Source organism: Calidris pugnax, unplaced genomic scaffold (genome assembly GCF_001431845.1).
Source record: "Calidris pugnax isolate Ruff unplaced genomic scaffold, ASM143184v1 scaffold166, whole genome shotgun sequence".
In the NCBI taxonomy this organism is placed as follows: Eukaryota; Metazoa; Chordata; class Aves; order Charadriiformes; family Scolopacidae; genus Calidris; species Calidris pugnax.
The window spans coordinates 686,919-710,777 of NW_015090941.1; positions in this window are offsets into that span (position 1 = coordinate 686,919).

Below are 23,859 nucleotides of genomic sequence, written 5' to 3' on the forward strand. Positions count from 1 at the left end.
TTGGATACACCTATCAACAGAAGAGCCTGGTTCTTGTTTGCGCTGCTCATCTCTTGGTCCCCAAGGCCACCACAGCCTGTGACTGCTCTGTCTCAGAGGTGGGAGAAGCTGAAGTGGAGGGAAGGGAGGAATCTGCCCGAGGTCCATAGCGGGGAAGGAACCCAGGGCTCCTCCATCACTGCTCCACCCTGCAGGCCACCCGGGACACCAGGAGAAGTTCTGGAGTCAGACACAGCACACTCATTAGCTGATGATGGATGGGGAGCAATTGAACACAACTCATTTTTCAGCAGCGAGATGGTCTCCAGACAGCAGCCAATGCTGAGTTTTGCCCATCCACGGGACAGATATTGATGACTCGAGAAGAAGATACAGCAGGAGGAGACAAATGGACTAAGAGTCCAGAGGCCCACTCAAAATGCTGCTTTAATAAGAACACAGGCACATGGCAACCAAGCAGCCAGGCCTGGCTTCGTAAGCTTTGTGAAGACTTCAGAGAAGAGATAAATGGAGCATCAGTTTGAAGCTGGTGAGTTTCTGATGAATAGAAATGGTTTAATGTGCGTAGAGGATCCTACCAGAGAAATGGAAAACATTCCTCAAAGTCTCCGCGAGAAAGTCAATTCCCTTTGGAAAATGAGGCAGTTAAGGCTGGAGGAAGAGGGAGGGGATTAGCATATTATAATACATACACGATTTTAAGCTTTGGAGAGACCCTTCAGGAGATGATTTGGTTGCACAAAACGCACAGTGCTGGAGGGAGGGCCTGTGGTCACGCCGTGGTACAGCACCAGGAGACGAGGGGTCAGGATGGACCCTCCAGAGGTCACTGCTGCTGGTGGGAGCACCAACCAGCCAGGCCTTTGGTTTAGGAGGATCCAGATGCATTTTGCTACCGAGGGCACTAAATCACACCCAATTACATCCTCCATTCCCTGTCTCTAAGTGATGGGCCTTGTGCACTGAATTTCAGATGAGAGCCCTGTGGTTTTGCTATTGAACCAAACCTGCTTCTTGCCTTATTCTAACACTCCAAGGGTTTGCAGTGCATGAGGGAGCTGAATTTTGCTTTTTTCATCTGGGTGCCCTGTTTAAATCCAAGGGACTGGATGATATTGCAGGAACTAACTTTATCTTTCCAGTCAGCCTTTAACAGCTCTTCCTGTGATACAACCTGCAAGCCAAGTAAAACCAATGCCTATCTCCAAAAACCTGACAGCACCACCCTTCTTCCTGGATAAACCTCATTAAAAAGCTTTGTTCTGTGAGAGTCTGTGCTTTGAAATTGCAAACTGTGGATGGCCAGGTCTCCTTGCCCAGCCAATAGCCCAAGCAATGATGTCCCAAGCCTGCACATGAACCACGGAGCCTCTCTCCAGTGAGAACCAGAACTAAGCAATCCATTATCTTGGATTCTATCCAATCTGGGGGCAGAGTGGCTGGAGGTGCCTGGCAGAAAAGGACCTGGGGGTGTTGGTCGCCTGTCGGCTGAACAGGAGCCAGCAGTGTGCCCAGATGGCCAAGAAGGCCACCAGCATCCTGGCCTGTATCAGGAACAGCGTGGGGAGTAGGGCCCGAGAGGTGATTGTCCCCCTGTACTGGGCACTGGTGAGGCCCCACCTCAAGGGCTGGGTCCAGTTTCGGGCTCCCTACCATAAAAAAGACCTTGAGGTGCTGGAGCGGGTCCAGAGAAGGGCAACAAAGATGGTGAGGGGTCTGGAGAATAAGTCTTACGAGGAGAGGCTGAGGGAGCTGGGGTTATTCAGCCTGGAGAAGAGGAGGCTGAGGGGAGACCTTATTGCTCTCTCCAACTCCCTGAAAGGAGGGTGTAGAGAGGTGGGGGTCGGTCTCTTCTCCCAAGTCCCAGGCGACAGGACAAGAGGAAATGGCCTCAAGTTGCCCCAGGGGAGGTTCAGGCTGGATATTAGGAAAAAATTTTTCACTGAAAGGGTTCTCAGCCATTGGAATGGGCTGCCCAGGGAGGTGGTTGAAGCACCATCCCTGGAGGTGTTCAAAAGATGGGTTGATGTAGTGCTGGGAGGTCTGGTTTAGTGATGGTGTTGCTTTTTGTTTGTTGTGCGGGTGTCTATTTTTGTCAGTCAGGTTGACGGTTGGACAAGATGATCTTTAAGGTCGCTTCCAACCTAGAAGATTCTGTGATTCTGTGATTAATGCCAATGGGAATGGATTTTTCCCCCCTAGACAACAACAGACTTTGGCTCAGGTTAAGTGACATCACCCTCAAGATGCTCAGCTCCACATTTTAAGGGATCCCAGCAGAATTTCGCAGCCTGCCGCCCGCAGCACCTCCAGCACTCAGCGCTGCTATATTTACTCACGGGCGGCCAGGTGCTTGCAGAAAAGATGCTATCGCGGTGGTTTAAGCTCCCAGATAACTACTCCAGTAGGACAATGGGTTTACAAGCAATTCTGATGAGGCCGTTAGATGCTCTGCCATCAGCGCTAATCAACACGACTGGAGTTGTTGAATACACTTGCAAAGCGCTCCCGTCAGCTCCACGAAATAACACAAACCCCACGTTGCATTATAATTTCCCTTGCAGATTTACCACATCCGGTGAAGGTACAAATTCCCCATCACGGCCAAAAGCTGGCAAAAAAAAAAAAAAAAAAAAAAAAGGAAAAAAAAAAAAGCGCCCTATTTTCCGCTTACCCATATGCTGTGATGACGGGTATTGCGACAGCTCGTTTTCTATAATGAGCTCATCAACATAAAATAGCATCAGGGATATGGCAAAACACAGGGAAATTGAGCTGATCTGCAATAATTTCAGCCCTGCTGGTGCCACCTCACACCAGCAACTGGCTCCGTGGCCATTACTAGCCCCGCAGGGCTGTTAGTAGGGACAGGGCCCAGCGACAGGGTACCACACTGAGTGCTGAAGCTCAGCTCCTTTAGAGAGGCAAAGAAACATCTCATTAAGTGGTTCTAATGAGCCAATTCGCGGAGCTTCGTTACTGAGCGAAGCACAGGCTCCTGGTCCCCACTGGGAACGTACCCAGGTGTGAAACCTGGAAAAGGCCACTGGTTTTGTCAGGATGGCTCAGGTGCTGGCAGTTTGGGGCTGCTGGCACACTCCTGAATGACACCACAAACAGAGGGCATCTTTCTGGCTGGTTTTGTCCTAAAAGGCTCGTTTTAAGAGCTCTCTTAACTCTATAGCTGAAAAGAAAACCACACTTTTCCCAGTGAGCTTCTGGTGCTGCTCAGGTGTCCCACAGCAGCTTTACTGGCAACTGATGGTTAAGATGTCCCATGGCAGTTACCAGAGTGTTACTGGCAACTGATGGTTAAGGTGGACAAACCCCCAGACGGGCTGCCATCACTTCTGGGGCTCTCCAGTTCACACACAGCAGCCATGATTTCATAGAATCATAGAATTCTCCAGGTTGGAAGGGACCTTTCAGAGCATCAAGTCCAACCATCAACCCAACTCTGCCCAAAGCCACCACTGACCCATGTCCCTCAGCACCACATTTGCCCAACTTTTAAATCCCTTCAGGGATGGTGACTCCACCACTGCCCTGGGCAAGGCTTCAAGATTTCACCTTGGGATCAGGAGCTCTGGAGGGCACTGCTTAGCTGGCCGGGGCAAAAAGCAGCAGAATTTGGTTTATACAAGCTGGGATTTTGCCAGTGTTGGTGTCATGAGTTCAAGGAGCACTTTGCAGAGATTGAGAGCTACAGCTCCAGGAGGAAGGACAGCCTTGTCTGTGATGGGGGTCTGTGGCACTGGGACGGTGCTGCCTGTTCACAGGGACAGGCACCAGAAACCTGAAAGCAGAATTCACCACTTGCCAGGGTGAGGAACTGCATTGTTCCTCAACTGCAAGTCAACTTGCATTGACTTTCAGCTCATCCCCATATTACCCCAGCTAACGGGATCCCCCAATTAAGACGCCGAGCTCTTGCAGGCCTGAGCCCTCTCCGCACGTAGCACAGATCACCCACAGCTCAGAAATCCAACCACGGACAATGGAGTTACATTATTTATTTTTTTCTTACATCTCTCTTTGGCTTCAGACACGGGAGCACAGAAACACACCGAGGCCTTGCCAAACTGCATGATTTATGAGCCCTCTTCCCTCCTTGCCCCCTGAGGTCTCAGCAGCTACCCCTCCAAAGTTACAGCCTTTAGACTTTTTTATATCATGCCCTGTCTCCACACCCCAAACGGCAGCACGGCCGAGCCCCCACGGACCAGGAGAAGCACCGAGTTTGAGTCACACAAGTCTGTCATCACCCTCCTCATTTGTATTGGCCATAGCACGTCTGAACAGAGAGAAACCACTGCCATCCCTGTCCCAGCCCCCCCGGGGAGTCTCACCCTGGGAAGAAGGGCTCTTTATCTTCAGGAATCAAACCATTCCAGGCAGCACAGTTCAAATACGCGGATATTTTACTATGGCTATATTTTACAGTACGGCCATAAAGGCAATAAAACAAAAGGTTAATACTAGCAAGTTCATAAATTTACCAGTCAAGGATTAGTACATTCTTGTTCATCTTCTCTTACTTTATTGGAATTTTACATACAAAGGTTTAGATTTGCCCTTGCACAAAGTTTTTGAGGCAGGAGAAGGGTCGGTCTGGGTTAGTAAATAGTTGAAGTCTCAGCTGAAAAAAAGATCTAGTACAGGCTGGATTGATAGGAAGTTTTAGAATAATTCCTAACTTCTGTATTACAGAGCAGTGTATTTCCCTTGCAAATTTACCACATCCTGTGAAGGTACAAATTCCCCATCATGTCCAAAAGCTGGCAAAAAAAAAAAAAAAAAAAAAAAAGCAAAAAAAAAGAGCCCTATTTTCCCTGCTTTCAGCAGGCTGGGGTGAAACTTCCCCTTCTAAAACTAGTTCCAGCTGTTTGATGAGTTATTTTCTACAGCTGAGAGCCACCAGTCCTGGGAAACAGAAAGTGCTCCCTAAGAGCTTCCAGGACAGCAGAAAGCACCCTGTTGGGTTCCTTCTGTCCCAACCTCCCGGGGGTTTGAAGCCCCGTGATTTCCCTTTGCTCTGACCCAGAGGAGCAGCACTCAATCTGTTCCCCTGACTCTGACACCCACAGATCACCACCCCAAAGCTTCCACTGCTTCAAAATCCTCACCGGTGAGACTTCTAAGAGGGTGCCAAGACACGAGTACAGTTTTGTGTTCAACTAATATGGTCTCAATTTTTGTAGTTATTGATATAACCAGAAGGACATAACCCCCCACGTCACTGGGTGAGTGTTACTGCCCTGGGCACCAGCAGACAACAACCAGTATATCCAGAAGGACATAACCCCCCACACCACCGGGCTGTGGTACTGGGTAAGCGTTACTGCCCTGGGCACCAGCAGACAACAACACAATTCTCCCCTGGGGTAACACACACCAACTGCCCAGGGCGATCCCAAAGGCTAGAAATTAGAAAATTTTGGTAAACTAAGAAACTATTCCAGCCTAGATCTCCTCTGCTCCCCAGAATGCTGGGAACGCTGACTCTTTTACTGGAAAGAGTCCAGCGAAGGGTGACAAATGCCGACTCTTTTACTGGAAAGAGTCCAGTGAAGGGCGACAAAGATGATTCAAGGATTGGAGCATCTCCCTGATGAAGAAAGGCTGAGAGAGCTGGGACTCTTTAGTCTGGAGAAGAGAAGGCTGAGGGGAGACCTTATCAATGCCTGTAAGTACCCAAAGGGGGGTTTGAAGGAGGAGGGAGCCAGACTCTTCTCAGCAGTTGCCAGCGAGAGGACAAGGAGCAACGGACACAAGCTGGAACACAGGAGATTCCACTCAAATATGAGAAAAAACTTCTTCACGGTGAGGGTGACAGAGCCCTGGAAGAGGCTGCCCAGGGAGGGTGTGGAGTCCCCTTCTTTGGAGATTTTCAAGCCCCACCTGGATGCTCCTGAGTAACATGCTCTGACAAGCTCTGGGCAATCCTGCTTCAGCAGGGGAGTTGGACTAGATGATCTCTATGGTCCCTTCCAACTCTAAAATTCAGTGAAATTCAGTGAATAGCCTTCACACCCTAGATTTAGGAACACAAGACCTGTTTGCCTGCAATGGGAGAGCTGACAGCAAGACAACAGCCACGTTCTTCTGCTCCAGAAATGGTGCCAAACCTCAGTGAAAAGGGCAGCTAAAATCTGACGCAGACCTTGCCCGCTCACTAGGTATCTACCACTGCACTAAAGAGGTCATCAGCTTCAGTAGTGCCACAGGAACATCCAAGGACTGTTCCCGATACTCAGAATGGACAAGAACCCACCTTCCAAGGAGGAGAAGCTACTTGCCTTTTGGGGAGGAAAGGTCTCAGCTGTGCTGTACCATTTCACATCAGGGCCGGACGACGTATCCTAGTGCATTATCCACCATCATAGACACAAACCCTGCTTCCCCTCCCACCCCCCAAAGATCCTGAGGAATTACAGCAAGTTCATATTAAAAGGAAATGCCTATAAAAAGTTATTAAGATTACTTGAGGGAAAAGTATTTTAACCTGTTTCTCAGGAATATTTATGTTCCATTCTCCTTCTCAACCCACTCCCATTGTTTTTGCCATAGTCATTGAAAATATTTAATCTTGAGCCAAGATTAGTTCTGTGCCATTTACTATTCTCATTACAATCTCCATGAGAACAAGCCCTCCACGTCTTTAATGCTACCTGCAGCCAGTGACTTATAGTTATGTTCCTGTGCTCTGCTACTTTGATCTCTTCAGTATTTGGCTGTTTTTATGGGGCTGCCTCTTCTGTTTTCTCGCCGTTTACGGCCTCGCTAATCTGTGCGAAAGGAGCAGAAAAGGCAATCAATCAAATTGCAAAATACTGAAAAGGACAAAACAGTGTGGTGCGAAAAAAAAAAAACAAAACAAACTCCACTTCCAGCTGAACTGACATAATTAGTTCCCAGGGGTATGAAAAGCATTTCCTCTCCCAGGTGATGTGAGCTTCCTTCCAGGAGCCTTGTAATACAGATGTCACAGGATGTCACCCAGGGTGACTCCCCGGCGTGTGACAGCCTCCCCGAGCCCAGATCGTTCCTGCCAGGGTTGATCAAGTCAAAGAGCTGAGGAGAAGCAGGAGGGGACGACGCTGCACAGGGTTAACCCAACCATGTTTAAATACCTCGATTTAACAAGTACCAGACCTAACTGCCAGCTCGGTGCCAGAGGTCTCCTACCTCATTAACATAAGGACGCACTTATCTGCTGGGTGTCATCCTCAGGCAGAGCGTGTCCCCAGGCAGGGTCAGCCCCAGTAAACAGACTCCACAGAGCAGGCACTCGAGCTGTGCAGAAACCTCAGGTTTGGTACCAAACAGCAATTTTCCTTCCTAAGGAGCTCCTGTTTGGTGGGAACTCCGAGTTTCCAGGCACTGGTCAGGCTGTTCCTCATGGCAAGCCCAGGCCATGCAACGGGCATCCTCCATGGCAAGGAGTGCACGGGGGACATCTGCAGGACTTCATGGGTGGGCTGAGGGCATTGGTGGCTCCTTGTGGGTCACACACCAAGAGCCTGCAGTTATCACCTGGGATCGCACTTGTGAGATGACCTCAACAGGACTGGAGAGATGCAGAACTCCTGTTTGAGGTTTCTTATCATCTACTAAACACGTGGGTATAAAATAGCACAGGTTTTCTTTGTCCATCTGCAAGCCCACATCAGGTTTTTCGCAAAGAAATCGGCTACCTGCCACGAGACTCTATCTTACAAAATTCTTCCCCAGACTCCAAACACAAAGGCAAGACGTGAATCTTGGTAAAAATGACAACTAGGTGAGATACCGAAGAGAATGAGGTTGTACAAGAGATTAAAAGTAGGATGGTCTGAGAATTATGTCCTTAAGCTGCCTTAAGTTAGCCTTGAAACGCTGAAGCACAAAGACTTTTCGTTAGAAAGTTAAATGTTCCCAGGAACAATTGATTTAAAACAAGTGAGGTGGCTGGGCAGATTGGCTAGTAATTTTTAGAACTAAAATTGTGATTAAAACCACTTCAGCACTGGAAGTTGGGCAGCAGATTGCCTGACCGTGATTAATACGACACTACGGGACTCGGCTGCGCGGAAGAAAAGCAGAGACTAAACTTGAGTTAAATTCTTATCAAGTGAAATGTATCCAGAGTAATCTGATAGGTCTTAAAAGGTTAATGTAAGCTAAATCAATGCTGTCTCCATCCAGATAAGGTGTGGGAAATTGTCCTTGAGCGTGAATGTGCAGAAGCCTGAAGATGAGGGTAATAAAGGGCTTTCATCTTCTGCTAATCTTTGCCAAGTCCATTGCAATGCATGAAAAGCTGATGATAAGGATACTCTGATTTATCAGCCAACAGACACAACACTGGAGTAGGGACGGCTCTAAAGCGTTTTCTCATCTTGGTTTATGTTAGTTATCTTAATAAACATTGTAAAAGTCCAAACACCTTTTAGACAGTCAGATGCTGGATGGAAAAGGCAGGTATCCATTGCCTTGTGAAGTTTCCAGCAGCAGAACATCAGGAGCCCCCAGAAATGGGGAGGAATCTGGAAGCCCGGCTCAACTGGTGAAATGATGTTTAAGAAAACCATTCTGCTGGGATTACGAGGTAAATGGAAGCAGAGCCCCAGCACACACCTGAGCTTCAAGCACATGGTTAAATCCCAGGGATCAAGGAGATTTCCAAGCTTGACTCAAATCCATCGGAGCTAAAGGACTGCTTAGCTTCCATGCATGACTATGAAAATATCCCTCTAAATTTATGGCTAAACTTGAAACACAGGCTTAAGCGCTCTTCTGGCGAGTTAAATTGGGGACTGAGAACAGGAGAGAGGAGTGAGAGAGCTCTAACTTTGCCGTGTGCTCAGAGAGATTCATCTACCACTTCCACAGTAGGTGTTTCTGCAGCCCGGATGGTGCTGGAGGTGACACCACCTGGTTGAGCCCAAGCACATGTACAAATAAATAGATCTAAATTCACCTTGGACACATCTCAACAGACATACTGTGTGATTCTGGCTTCCTAGAACAATGCAGAACCTCAGCATCAGTTTGAGGAGATCCTCAACAGGAGAGCTCAGGATCACAAAGACTGGAAAAAAAAAATTAAAAGGGAAAGCACATGAGGTCTACCAGCCCCTGGGCAAAGGAGAACTTTCCCTGTGCTGTATCTTCTACCTTGGTCCAGCCTAGGTTTAATGGCTCAAGTTCACTTCAGACACCAGTTGCAGCCGTTCAGTGGGGACCATGATGTCATGATGCTAATTGTACACACAAAATGTGCAGATTTGAATTAATTTGCAGTTAGCTCTGGCCATTCCAAAGCTCAGCCTCCTGCAGTGTTTTCTGCTAAATCACAACATCGCTCTCTTGCCAGCTACTTCGCCAGTGTTTTCCTCTCCCCGAGCAGATGGTGCTGTGAGAGACACACTCAGCATTAACTCAGTGTATTATTGTTACAGTTGATTAATACCTGAACACTCTGTAAAGACATAAATTATGATTATGTATACAAACAAGCAGAATATACACACAAAACTTACAGGAGATGTATTTTCCCAGAATGAGCTGTCAATTACCAAGTATTTATACACGATGTTTACACAGGCTTTTATAACCGACACTCAAACCACTTTAGGTATTAAGTGCTTCAAACCATTGATTTGATTAATCCAGCCCTCTCCATAAACCCATCCTGCTGTGTTTCTCTGGGGGTGTGGATGGGGTGTGCAGCCCCCTGCCCATCTCTGATCCAGGGGGATTCCCAGGCGATTCCGAGGATCGGGGCTCACCTCCTCTGACCCATCTGCAAGGTCTAACATATTTTAAGAACTCCCCCCACCCCTCTGGGCTGTGCTGACTCGAGCACATTTCCAAACACGAGATGAGCTTGATGTTAAATACGTGAAATTCCCTCTTGCGGGGTTGGCCCCAGTGAAGCCAAAGGGATCCACAACCCCAAAAGCCGACCCGGAGCCACCTTCACGTATTTAACTGATGAGCAGTGGAAATAATCTGCTGCTTCACATCATAAGGTACCTCGTGGGGCAAAGCACAGCCCTAGGATATATTCAGGAGAAGTACAGCTCTTTGGTGCCTTTGGCTCTCACCCAGGGGTCAGAAGCTGCGGGGTCTTGCTGGCTGCGTTATCTCTTTGAGTATGAGCACGTCCAAATGAGCTCATTTATCTGTCATCTCATTATAAGGCCAGCTCTTTAGAAAGAGGGGCATTTCTGCATCCGATCTGTACGGTGCCTGGCACAGCAGAGCCCAGGTGCTCGGCCTCACTAACTGAGCAGCTCTCATCATCTGATAAAACCATTAACATCAATCTACTTCTCCCAGCCATGGCTTCCTCCCCCTTCTTTAAATCAAGCCCGAGGTGCCAGGGTTTCCTGTCACCCGCGCTCTTCCCATCAAATCATCATTTTATAGCCCGTGCTGAAGTTTGGCTTAGGCAACAAGAGGCAAAAAGTGGTGTCCTGGCTGCTCAGAGCGAGAGATAGACGGCTAAGTGGTGGCAAGAAGGGCAGCCAAATCTCAGAACATTATTTAGGAGTGAGCAATAAATAACAAAGCCCATGTTCATGCAGGCTTTAATGAGTTTTTATCACCAGAGATTATGCATCTTAGAGAACGGGGGGCAGTGGGAGCCGGGTAACAAGTTCCAAATCCAGAGACTTGTGACACCCACTGTCTTGTGAAAAATGAGACAGGAGAGCACCAGAGACAGCCTTAGAAGAGATGGATGATACAGATGGTTCTTTACTGCCCCACACTCTTGAACAGTAATAGTAAACCCCCCAGCAAATGGAAATTAAGTCTTGAAGGAATAAATCAATAGCACGGAGAGCCAGAGAGCAGTGAAAAGAGGAGACACAGTTACGGTCCATCCCATCCTCAGCTCTCCTCATGCCCCTTGATTCAACAGGGGAGGGCACCAGAAGGGACGTGGTGAACTGGGGGGGCTGGAGAGGAGCAGTGCCCTGATAGAGGGAGGTGCCTAACAGGGGGACACACAAGATCATGCAGCCCCAGAGCCTGGCACTGATGGTGGGCACTTCCCTTTGTCTCTCCATGCCTCTGCTCCCAGCTCGATACCAGTATTTCACCTGTATCTCAGGAGGTTTCACAGCTCTCCTGGCACAGGGAGCTCCTGACCTTGGGTGGGCTCTTTCTAACCCTCAGGTAACTGCACCCACAGGCACACAGGGCCTGCCCATCCTACACCCCTCGCCCAGAACCATCTTACACCCCTCACATTTCATAACTCCGTAACTCCAAGTATTTTCTTCTTACAGAAAGACAAGGTTGGGTGGTTCAAGAGGGAGGCAGTGATGTCCGACAGCCCAGGCATTGCTCAGCACTCGATACAGCCCCAGCAGCTGGAATAATCACCTCCAAAGTAAAGAAAAGCCTTTGCAAACACAGCCAGTTTCAACCCAAAACACTACCCAACGGGGCAAGCTCCAGCAGATCCAACAAGCCAGTCATTTGAAGAAAGTGTTTACAAAAAGCTCTTTTAAACTCTTAATTTGGCGGTATTGGCTAACAAACCCCACGGGCAATTCTCCTCCGCTTGCTCTGCAGCTTTCCCACCCACTCAGTTTTACTTAGGGTCGGAGTCAGTGGTGGGGAGCAAATCCCACCAGGATGCTTGACAGAGCTCTTGAAGCTCTGCTTGCCTTTCTGTGACTCACAGTCCCCGATACAGCAGTGATGCCTCGAGTCACCCCCATCAAACTGAACGGCTGTGAACACAACAGCCTCAGAAAACACAGAGGCACAAAGGGCTGGTGTGATCACAGCAAAAGAAGGAACAGGCTTCCCAGGGAGGCTGAACTCGCCCATCAGCTCCCAGACACTCCAGGACACGCTTCATGGGCAAGAGCAGACCTTAAGGAGATGGAGGGACGAGAAAATGGTGCAAAGGCTTTCAAGTTTCTAAACTCCAAAATCCAGGTGTGGGAGCTCTCTGCCTGGATTTAGAAACACAAAGTGCACACACCTGCTTCCTCACCTCTAACAGCTCAAGCTTCAACACCAGTGAAAACCCACAGAATAACAGAATCTTCTAGGTTGGAAGGGACCTTAAAGATCATCTTGTCCAACCATCAACCTAACTGACAAAAATAGACACCCACACAACAAACAAGGAGCATCATCACTAAACCAGACCTCCCAGCACTTCATCAACCCCTCTTTTGAACACCTCCAGGGATGGTGCCTCCACCACCTCCCTGGGCAGCCCATTCCAATGGCTGAGAACCCTTTCAGGGAAAATTTTTTTCCTAATATCCAGCCTGAACCTCCCCTGGCGCAACTTGAGGCCATGAACCCACACGAGGTCCAGGAACAAAACCACCATCCCAGTCATGCAGCCCACTTGCCTTCCAGATTTAAAAATGTTATTTATCAGAAAGTTGAGAAAAAAAGAAAAAATAAAAAGAAAAAGGTGCTTTTACCAGAAAAAGCTGCTCTTATCAGAAAGCACAGAGAAATCAAGACTCTGGCCAGTAGCATCATCAAGCCTTATGAAACAAGTTGCCTTACAAAACAAGTTTAAGGAAAATCAGCTAAAGACCAGACTGAGCTGAGCAAGTCCCTACCCAAGGTGGCTGCAGTCTCCTGGAGCCCAAGAGGAGGACAAGCAGGACCCTGAGGCTTCAAACTTCTGATGGGGAAGTCCCCTCCACCTCTTGTCCTGGCTTTAAGGAGGCTTTGCCTCTTTGCAGAGGGATCACCATGGGCTGGGAGCAGGTGAACCCTCTCACAGGCAAATGAGAGGTTCCAGCTGGCAGGCTGCATTCCTTAAGAGCTTAGAAATTATTTTTATAGCTGAGTAGTTTTTGCCGTTGCGTGGAGACATTTTACCTTCTGGCCTCTTGAAGGAAAGGCTGCTGAGATGCTGCTGAAAGCCCACCAAATCCAGGGTACTCCAAAAGCACTGTCTGGAAAATCCAAGCTTAAACTGAGCCAAAAACTCTGGCTATGAAATCACGGAACCAGCTAAGCTGTAGCTTTGGAGGGGTGTGTGTCATCTTCTACACTAACTGCTAGAAAAAGATTGCAGGAAAAAGGACAGGAGGGAAATGCTCTCCAGGGAAAGCATCCACATCCAGTTCACAAAAGGTGGGACACGTATACCAAGGTGTAACTCTTATATGTACCTTCTACCACATTATAAAGAAACACTAATATATATTTTTGTCATATAAATGGGAAAAGTAAGGTGCAGAGCTTGAGGAAGCTGCCTTTGGAGACAGAGCTGGGAAATCCAACCCAGGATCTCTGCCGGTGAGAGCTGCCTCTTCCCAAAGCAGCACAGAAGAACTTTGCAGAGCACGGCTTCAGAGCTCTTAAAATTGCCAACATCCATGAATAATAATGGCTTACCATTAAAAAAAGAGGTCTGTATTATTCTTTTGATAGTGTTGCGGTGTTCTTGAAAAATGAGTGTTATTTATTTGATCGTCCCCTAAAGATCCTTTTGTCACAGGCTATTGTGTAAATTTGTGTTCAGACAATTTTTAAAATGTTGAATTATTCACTTGATTGGCCTTAATGTCTTCTCCTGAAACACCTCAATATGGTGCGATTATTATCAATATATGGAGGGCTAATAAAAATGTGGAAAAAATAACTGCAGCTGGATTTTTGAAAGTGAAAGGATAATTTTCTAACTACTAAAACATAAGTAGTTAAGAAAGTTAAGATAAGGGTAATAAAGCCTTGTGCTTCAGGGCTTTCCAAAAGGGGTTAGGAAGTAATTATTTTAAATTCTTTCTTCAGTATTATGTAATTTAACTCTCGTTAATAAAGAACCCAATTTTCAAAGGCAATGAAAGCTGTAGCTAGGAACCAGATGAGATTTTAAAAAAGAGAAGTTAGCCCTCAACTTGCTTCAGTGCCTTCCAACCCCACCCCCCCAGACGCTTATTTGCATCTCCCAACTGCTATGATAAAATACTTTTTCTTTCCAAAATGTCAATTTGTTGAAAGTGAAGCATTTCACTGTAATGTAGGAGCATTCACTCATATTTCTGAGGTCCCAAGTCCCTTCGTTTGAGGCGCTGAGTTGGATTCATCTATAATTTATAAGTCTCCCTGATGAATTGGAGAGATTTCATTTGTTTGTTCCCTTTAGATGCGGGATCCAGAAGCTCAGGAAGGGACCGTGGTGACGTGGGAAGATGACGCTGAGGTTCTGCTCCACACATCGACTGTGCTGAAACCAGTGTTTGGGGGAAGCTCGGTCAGAGCCTGCAGGAATTGTCCTTTACTGGGCTCCACTGATCATCTGTTCGGTTCCTGTGCGCGGCCCAGGACGCTGCCAGGGAACAAGCAGCTCTACGAACCCTGAGATTTCAGTTCCTCTTTTCAAAGACATTTTCTCCAAGTCTTCCCACTGTGCAAAGGACTTTCTTGTATTTTGGTGCAGCCGTCCCTTTCTATCATAGAATCATAGAATCATTCAGGTTGGAAGAGACCCTTGGGATCATCGAGTCCACCCATCTCCCCTACTCTACAAAGTCCTCCCCTACACCATGTCCCTCAGCACTGCATCTAAACGGCCCTTAAACACAGCCAGGGATGGGGACTCCCCCCCCCCCCTGGGCAGCCTGTTCCAATGCCCGACCACTCTCTCTGTGAAAAATTCCTTCCTAATGTTCAGTCTAAACCTGCCCTGTTGGAGCTTGAAGCCATTCCCTCTTGTTCTGTCGTTAATTACCTGTGAGAAGAGACCAGCACCAACCTCTCTACAGTGTCCTTTCAAGTAGTTGTAGAGAGTGATGAGGTCTCTCCTCAGCCTCCTCTTCCTCACACTAAACAGTCCCAGCTCCTTCAGCCGCTCCTCATATGATTTGTCTTCCAGGCCTCTCTCTTGTCTTCCTTTCCTCTCAGTTCAGTATCCTGCTTTTTGCAATAGTCACATACAGGATAGAGAATCACAGAATCCCAGAATGGTTTGGGTGGGAAGGGACCTTGAAGACCATCCAGTGCCACCCCCTACCCTGGGCAGAGACGCCTCCCACCATCCCAGGTTGCTCCAAGCCCCCTCCAACCTGCCCTTGAACCCCTCCAGGGATGGGGCAGCCACAGCTCCTCTGGGCAAGAATGTTTTTATCTGAAATGTTTCTTGTTTCTAGTACGTCCCTGCCTGGATGGTGTTTCTATGTATTTGTTGGCATTTCAAAATCTCCTTTGGTAGGAAATCAGCTCCATTCACATATTCTCCCAGATCTTTATCTGCCTTGCTATCTCACCATCGCTCTAATCGTATTGACAGGGCCATTTTTAACACGGCCAGGTAATCCAAGGTCTTGCTGGTAAATTAGATCCATGCGATACAGGTGTGTAAGGTCCTCTCCTGGCTGCTTCTTCTTCCTCTCATGTGATGAAAGGGCTCGTCTTCACAGCCCGTCCAAGTCCAACTCTTGCTTCTCAAAAAAAATAGTTGCAATAAATGTCAGCCCAGAAACTTTGTTCCCCTTCACACTATGAGGAGCCATCCCCCTCTGTGCCCCCACCGGGAGCCGTGCGCCGCCATAACCCCCACTTAATAAAGCGCTGAGGAGTCACGGAGGTATTTCTGATGGAAGAAACCTGTAGCATGAATAATTGAGAAACATCACAGAAGCTTTTTCCGAAATGAATGGAAGCATTCAAATTGCCTGGGCAACGCAACACACCGAGTGTTCAAACACAGGCAGTTATTGAAGTGAAATAATCACCCCCCCGTAATTAAGAGCAGCCGTTGGAGAGTGCGCGATGGAGTTGTCAGAGGCGATGTTTCACCCGAGCTCCCCTCCCCGGCTCTGGTTTCCACAACGCTGCACAGTGTTCGGGGAATGGCTTCAATTAAAACAACTTTCTTGCACTTTCAGACAAAAGCTGAACCAAAACCACTCTGTCTTTGAGAAGTTTAGGGGGCTCCCCTCGCACGTGTGCAGGGAACGTGTGCTCCTGAGCGGGGAGAAGCGGATCCAGATCAAAATCCGGTGCCATTTCTGCCTCCACAGTAGGTGTTCACCCTCACACACCAAGGCATGTTCTGCCCTCACCCCCCAGCTCCAGTGACCTATTGCAAGGTTTGATTTGATTGCCCTGGAATAGTACGTTCTTCATCCAGGGAGTATCTTTGCACCACCCCTTGGTTATCCCTGATGTTTCGTAGAGCAACTGTCTGTGTCCATTTGTGTCATCCTCTTATTCACACAAGGGCAAGTGTAGGTGCTGCACCTGAGGAGGAATAACCCCCTGCACCAGGACAGGTTGGGGCTGACCTGCTGGAGAGCAGCTCAGAGGAGAAAGACCTGGGAGTCCTGGTGGACAACAGGATGCCCATGAGCCAGCAATGGGCCCTTGTGGCCAAGAAGGCCAAGGGCATCCTGGGGGGCATCAGGAAGAGTGGGACCAGCAGGTGGAGGGAGGTCATCCTGCCCCTCTGCTCTGCCCTAGAGAGGCCCCATCTGGAGCACTGGGACCAGTTCTGGGCTCCCCAGTTCAAGAAGGACAGGGAACTGCTGGAGAGGGGACAGCAGAGGGCTACAAAGATGATGAGGGGCCTGGACCATCTCTCTTACGAGAAAAGGCTGAGGGACTTGGGTCTTTTAAGTCTGGAGAAGACTGATGGGGGATCTGATCAACACCTATAAATACTTAAAGGGTGGGTGTCAGGAGGATGGGGCCAGTCTTTTTTCAGTGGTGCCCAGGAACAGGACAAGAGGGAACGGGCACAAACTTGAACATAGCAAGTTCCATCTAAACGTGAGGAGGAACTTCTTTCCTGTGAGGGTGGCAGAGCCCTGGCAGAGGCTGCCCAGGGAGGTGGTGGAGTCTCCTTCTCTGGAGACATTCAAAACCTGCCTGGACACGTTCCTGTGGGACCTGCTCTGGGTGGACCTGCTTTGGCAGGGGTTGGTCTGGATGGTCTCCAGAGATCCCTTCCAACCCCATATCATTCTGTGATTCTAGTGACAATGCCGCAAGCTTATAGTTTAGGAATGAATTTTCCTGATTGTGCTTTGCTTCTTACCCTCAAAGACCTTCCAAGGAAAATCCAGTACCTAGTTTGCAGCAATTCACCTTTTTATGTCTTGATTGATTTCAGTTTTTTTGGAGGAAAAGGGAAACTAAAAAGGTGTGAGGGGGGTGACCTTCCAAAACCTGGCATAAATTCCTGATTGTTCAATCAATAGGATTTTCGCCATCAGCTTTCAGGACACCAAGTTGTCTCCCAGGGGTGACACTTTCAAAAGCTCTGGGTAATTTAACAGGAAATTTAATGACGGTGTCAACCGGAGTCAAATAAAACCCATATTGCACATTGTTGAAAACAAACTGGAGCCCAGCACAAGGATGATGTGTGAAGAGGAGTAAATTTCAGCAAATATTTTAAACCCATCTAGGTCAGTTCCACTGACATGTGAGGAAAAAATTATTCACCTGGAGAAGATATTCCAGTCAAATAAATCATTAAGTGAAAGAGCAGAATAATTCTTCCCACACCTACCTCAGGAGGAGGATTATATTTGATTCTTCCTTTCTTTGCCTGTTTTGTGTCAAATTGCAGAATCTGGCTAAGGGGAAGTTTGATCACTTTGTTTACCAGCTGTGCTGAGTTCAAACCTGCTGCAGCTGAAAAGCTCAAACAGAAACTGCAAAATTGGAGTTACGTTCTTGAAAGTAAAATTTTCAAGTTTCTACTTTATTTAACCTCTTGATAGCTCAGATATCAAATCTTCTCCATTTATAGGACTAAAAACTTCTCCAAATGTCACCCAGCAGCACTGAAGAGCCAGTTCAGGGATTTAACATTCCAGCTGTCTGCGTTGTGCTTAAAGATGTCATTGCCTTCCTAAAGACTCTGGAATCAGAACTTAATTAGCTGATTTGTTTGCCATGAATGAAGAACAGATGATGGATTGTTTGGGGTGGTTTTCTCTCAAAGTTACCAAGAAAAAAAAGAAGGCAGACAGAAAGATCTATTTATGAGTACAAATTAAGTAGTGTTAACTCCGGAGACACATGGGGAAAGAGCAGAAAATAGCACCATGATGCTATTTTTACAATGATGGTTTCACTGAAATAAGCACGCTTGGAAAATATATAGAAAATCACTTTACCGAATACCCAGACCAACCAGGACTAACTTGAAATACTTGTCTCAGGAACGGAGGGTTCTACTAAGGGCCCAACTTTGAACATGTTTCAAAGAATAAGGTCTGGAGGTTTCAAACACAGCACCTTTATGCACAGAGCCATCCCTGTGCTGTTAGACAGATGGGGATGTCCTACTGAAGAGGTCCACAGGGAGCCTTCCTGTTAACCACAGCCCTTCCCCAGAAGGCTGTGCCACCATACAGCAAGACCTGGACAAGCTGGAGACTTGGGCAGAGAGGAACCTGATGAAATTCAACAAGGGCAAGTGCAGGGTGCTGCACCTGGGAAGCAATAACCCCCTGCACCAGGACAGCTTTGGGACTGACCTACTGGAGAGCAGCTCTGAGGAAAAGAGAGAGACCCGGAGAGCAGCTCTGAGGAAAAAGACCTGGGAGTCCTGGTGGACAACAGGATGCCCATGAGCCAGCAATGGGCCCTGGTGGCCAAGAAGGCCAATGGCATCCTGGGGGGCATCAGGAAGAGTGGGACCAGCAGGTGGAGGGAGGTCATCCTGCCCCTCTGCTCTGCCCTGGGGAGGCCCCAGCTGGAGCACTGGGACCAGTTCTGGGCTCCCCAGTTCAAGAAGGACAGGGAACTGCTGGAGAGGGTACAGCAGAGGCTACAAAGATGATGAAGGGCCTGGAGCATCCCCCATACGAGAAAAGGCTGAGGGACTTGGGTCTGTTTAGTCTGGAGAAGAGAAGACTGAGGGGGGATCTGATCAACACCTATAAATACTTAAAGGGAGGGTGTCAGGAGGATGGGGCCAGGCTTTTTTCGGTGGTGCCCAGGGACAGGACAAGAGGGAATGGGCACAAACTTGAACATAGCAAGTTCCATCTAAACATGAGGAGGAACTTCTTTCCTGTGAGGGTGGCAGAGCCCTGGAAGAGGCTGCCCAGGGAGGTGGTGGAGTCTCCTTCTCTGGAGACATTCAAAACCCCCCCGGACACGTTCCTGTGCAACCTGCTCTGGGTGGCCCTGCTCTGGCAGGGGGTTGGACTAGATGATCTCCAAAGGTCCCTTCCAACCCCATAGCATTCTGTAATTCCCCGGAATGTGACTGGTGGGACTTCCTGTCCTTCTGTGGGAAAGCCAGAGATCAGCAACTGGTCTATACTCCGAGATATAACATCTTCCTGGAGAAATGAAAACCTCATCTCCATCATGTATTTTTTTTTTCTTTTTCAAGGAATTGTGTAAAAATGTGTGTGAATTGCTGTTTCAAGGAATTGTGTAAAAATGTGTGTGAAATAATAATGAATAGCAGTCTCTAAAATGCCCTGTGGATTTAGACCTGCAGATGCTCAGGCATGTGAGTAGCTTTCTCCCTGGGAGACAAGATAAATACAGAAATTACTCATGAGCCTAAGTATTTGTAATTCTGGGTCTTCTTTCCTTGCCAGTGCCACTGGCATCCCCAGCTCCCAGACTTCCCCGTGCTTGTTGGCTTTGGCTGTCGCCCCGAGGGCTGCAGAGGACAGGGCTGGCCCTGGTACCTCACACGCTGCACCGCAGAACTGAACCGAGTAACCCAACGGGGCATTCATTTTAACTTCATTCTCCTAAATAAAAGGATTATTTAATCTCTCTCCTCCTGCCTCCAGGAAGGGACTGAAACAGCAGGTCTGTAAGACAGGCAGCAGCTTCCCAACTCCAAGCATCCTGGCTCCAGCATGGGGACCTTTCAGTATTAGAATTTTTCCTCCCTGCTTGGCTCTTGCACCGAGACATAATTTAGCTCATTGTGTTGTAACATCTGCCTTTGTCTGCCACCAACCTTAATTCAGCAGGATTGAGTTGGGAAGGCATCATGGACGCAGGGAAAAGGCAGGGCTCAGTGGAAACCCATGGAAAAAGCAGGGCTAGATGGAGATCTATGGGCAAGGCAGGGATGGATGAAGATCCATGGCCAAGGCAGGGCTGGATGGAGGCCCATGGAGAAAGCAGGGTGGATGGAGACCCATGGGCTTGGCCGCTGTGGGGCTGGCACAGAGCTTTCTCAGGCTATCAGGGGGCTCATGAAGGTGGGTCAGTTGAGTTCCCGACAAAATCCCACCCTAGAGGCATGACAATCCCGTTCTCCAGCAGGCAGGATTTGTTGCCCTCATCTGCTGAGCTGCTGCTCTTTGGGCTGGGCTGGCTGAGGAGGGAAGAGGAGACAGCAAGCACCCAACAAACTCATTGAGAAAAGCAGGGAAAAAGGCAGGTCCTTCAGATCCTTAGTGAGAAGCTGTCTGTACTTGTAGAGCTTCTACCAAAGAGCAAGCTGAGGTGGAAAACACAGGAAGCCTTGCCACATCTGGAGAACTGAAGACACAGTGGAGAGACACCAGAGAGCCAGACATAGTGGGCATTGACAAAATTCAAGCGGATTAAAGGCTTCAACAATTCTACTTCCTCACCCGAGAACCCAGTGAGGGCATAATAATGAGATTTCTCCAATTCACAAAGGTCTCCTGATGCCTCACAAGGAAGGAACATGCCTCATACCGGAGCAGGGGAGCCAGGAAAGGCAGCGGAGTCGTGCTGCTCAACAGGCAGCTCAGTTCATCACCTCAAACACTGCATTGAAGAAGCACCCACCGGCAGAAAGACGGGGTTTGAAAGGGACTCTCCACTTTCTTTTTCCCCTACATAATGGAATCAAGATGTTTTTATTATAACTATTATTATTATTTTTCAGACAGGATGCAAATGGTAATAGAGCTCCTCCACAGTTGCCTGCAAAAATAATATATATGTATTTAACTGCCAGAACAAGCTATTCTTGAATATAAACTGATGCTTGGTGAGACTTTTCAGCTTATCCCAAGGGAAAATATGTCGAAACTAAATGCATTTCTCCCATTTAGCATCATTGCATCTTAATAGTACTTTGCATTTAAATCCATTCAAGGTGGCACCTAGGTCATCAGATCCCATTTTGACCTTGAAGAGGCAGAATGTGTCAATCCCAGCTCAGTAGGGTGCTTCCAGACGTCTGTCGGCTGCTTATTACAAATACAGTATGTATCACATTATGGCCCCTGGCATGAATAATGTGGAACTACCAAAAATATAGTTGCCATGGTAACAGCTTCATGATGATCACAAGGCTGGATGGAAAAGACTGGCCTGGGAAGAGGTCAGCTCCATGTAGATGGTGCTTTGTAGGGGAATGAAGGCTGAGGGGGAACCTTCTCTTGCTCTACAACTCCCTGAAAGGAGGGTGTAACCAGGGGGGGTCAGTCTCTTCTCCAAAGGAACAGGCCATGGGACAAGAGGAAATGGCCTCAAGTTGCTCAAAGGGAGGTTCAGATTAGGTATTAGGAAAATTTTTTACACTGAAAGAGTTATTAAGCATTGGAATGGGCTGCCCAGGGAAGTGGTGGAGTCACCATCCCTGGAGGTACTTAGAAGATAGGTAGATGGGGGACATGGGTTAGTGATGGTTTTGTCAGTGTTGGGTTGATGGTTGGACTCAATGATCTGAAAGGTCCTTTCTAACCTATGATTCTGTGATTCTGTGAAGTACTAACCAAATATCACACAAAATGCCCTGTCACCAAAAGGTGATGACTGAACCCCATGGCTAAGGACAGTCCTTCCCTGCATTTGGGTGTGTAGAGCGAGTAGAGACGTAGCTACACGGAACATTCCTATTTCCAGTCTTTAGGTCCAGCATGTCCTTAGGAGAGCTACTCACCCAGAGACTGCTGTAAAGGCTCTGGATAATCCATTCTAGTGTTCAAGCCACTGTGGTTGTCCAGCACTTGTGAGGTGCAAGGCAGTGCTTTAGGACACTTCAGTCCCATCCCCTGCAGAAATATCTCTGGTTTCCCCTGTGGGACTCCTCTCTTGGGCACCCCTGGGTTGGTAGGGCTCAGCATCAGCACGGAAGGATTCCAGCCAACTCTACTGATGTCTCGGCATTTACAAAAGAAAACCCAAGTTCAACACCCAGCTGGTGTTTCTCCCATTTCTCTACCGCCCTCTCAACCTCCTATAAATGACAGAATGTTGCACCATTGGCCCATCTGTAGGCTCTTCCCAAGGACCAGCATCTTCCAGACATCCAGCTGGGATTGCCTGAAGTTCCCCCCAGTCTGTTCTGGGATTCCTTCTGCAGTTAACTAATCCTTGGCCATTCCACCACAGAGGTTTTCTTCAGAGATATTTATGATCTGCAGCTATTCCAAAGAATTCTTAGGGAAGGCATTTTTTTTAGCCTGAAGGTTGTTAATGAAGAGCTGACACTGATTGTGTGCTATTTGTGACACACCTTTGATTGCCTGAATCACTGGCCATTGTTTCTGGGCTTCAGCCGAGGAGCTGAAACACGTTCCTCCTCCTGACAGGAATTAAAATAAACGTACAAGTCATTTGTGATAGAATTCTAAAATCTCTTGAATTTCTGCTTGGGTTTCTGAATTCCCCATGCCTTTTTGTAGTCCCAAGATAATTTCCTATCATCAATTGTAGCAGCTCACATTGCACATTTACGGCATTCCTGAATGGTTTTGAGGAGTATTTGCCAGTTCTCTGTTTCCTTTAGGGTTACAGCCCCACATTGCCTCTGCTCCCATCAATCCATAATCACTCCAGTGCAGAACAGCAACAGGAACTGAGCAATAAACTCTGCTTCAGAGAGTAGTTTATCTACAGATGTGACTCCATTGGTTTACAGCAGGAGAAGGCAGCCAGAACAGTTCTGTGACACTGTCTTAAAAGGGTAAAAAATCCCATTTAATTTTGGCAACAACGTGTTGTTTTTTTTTTCCTTAAACAAGCTATATAGAGGTAGTTTCTCCAGCTTTTTGAAGGTTCTCAGCTATGACTTGTTTCCTTCTGTGTACGATGCTGGTCAAGAACGGGGATCCCATTTGCCATCTACTGGAGTATTAGAAAGTCCCTGGAGGAGCCGAACTGTGTCCTCCCAAAGACCACGGTCATAAAGGACAGGGGCCACTGAGCTAAATGGCACGTTAGTTTTCCGTGTAGAATCCATCCCCTTTTCTGGAAGGAAACCTGCAATCACACTACATTAGCTGCATTTCTCAATTATTTTAGGGAAAGTTGGGCTGGACAGAGTGAAAGAAAGACATGGAAGTCCAGGACAGCGAGGAGTTTAGGCTGGGATTTTCAGAAGAGCCTGAGGTTCCATCTCTGCTGCAGGCACCGAGCAGTAGCTGTGCAACACAGAAGTATTAGACATACTCTGAAATGTTTCATGCCTGTTGGAAGGGTAATTTAGTCCAGGCTGAGCTCTCTGCTTGTGAAAATAAACTCTTAGCAGTAATGAATTTGAGATGTACTCATGCATTTGGGTGTGTAGAGCGGGTAGAGATGTAGCTACTGGAACATTCCTATTTCCAGCCTTCATCTCCAGCATGTCCTTAAGAGAGCTATGTACCCCAAGACTATTGCAAAGGCTCTGGTTAATCCATTCTAGTGTCCAAATGCCTCAGCTACCTTTGAAATTCATTGAATCATAGAATCGTCTGGGTTGGAAGGGACCTTTAAGATCATCTAGTCCAACTATCAACCTAACTCTGATTAAAAAAAAACAACCAACCAAACAAAAGAAAACCATACAAAAAAAATCCCTCCACATTACTAAAATATGTCTCTAAATTCCCAATCTGCAAGTAGCCATTGCTAAAGAGCTGGAAGAATAGCTCTGGGGTTAAAACACCAGGCTTTGGGAGTTGTGTGCTTTCCACCCAGTTC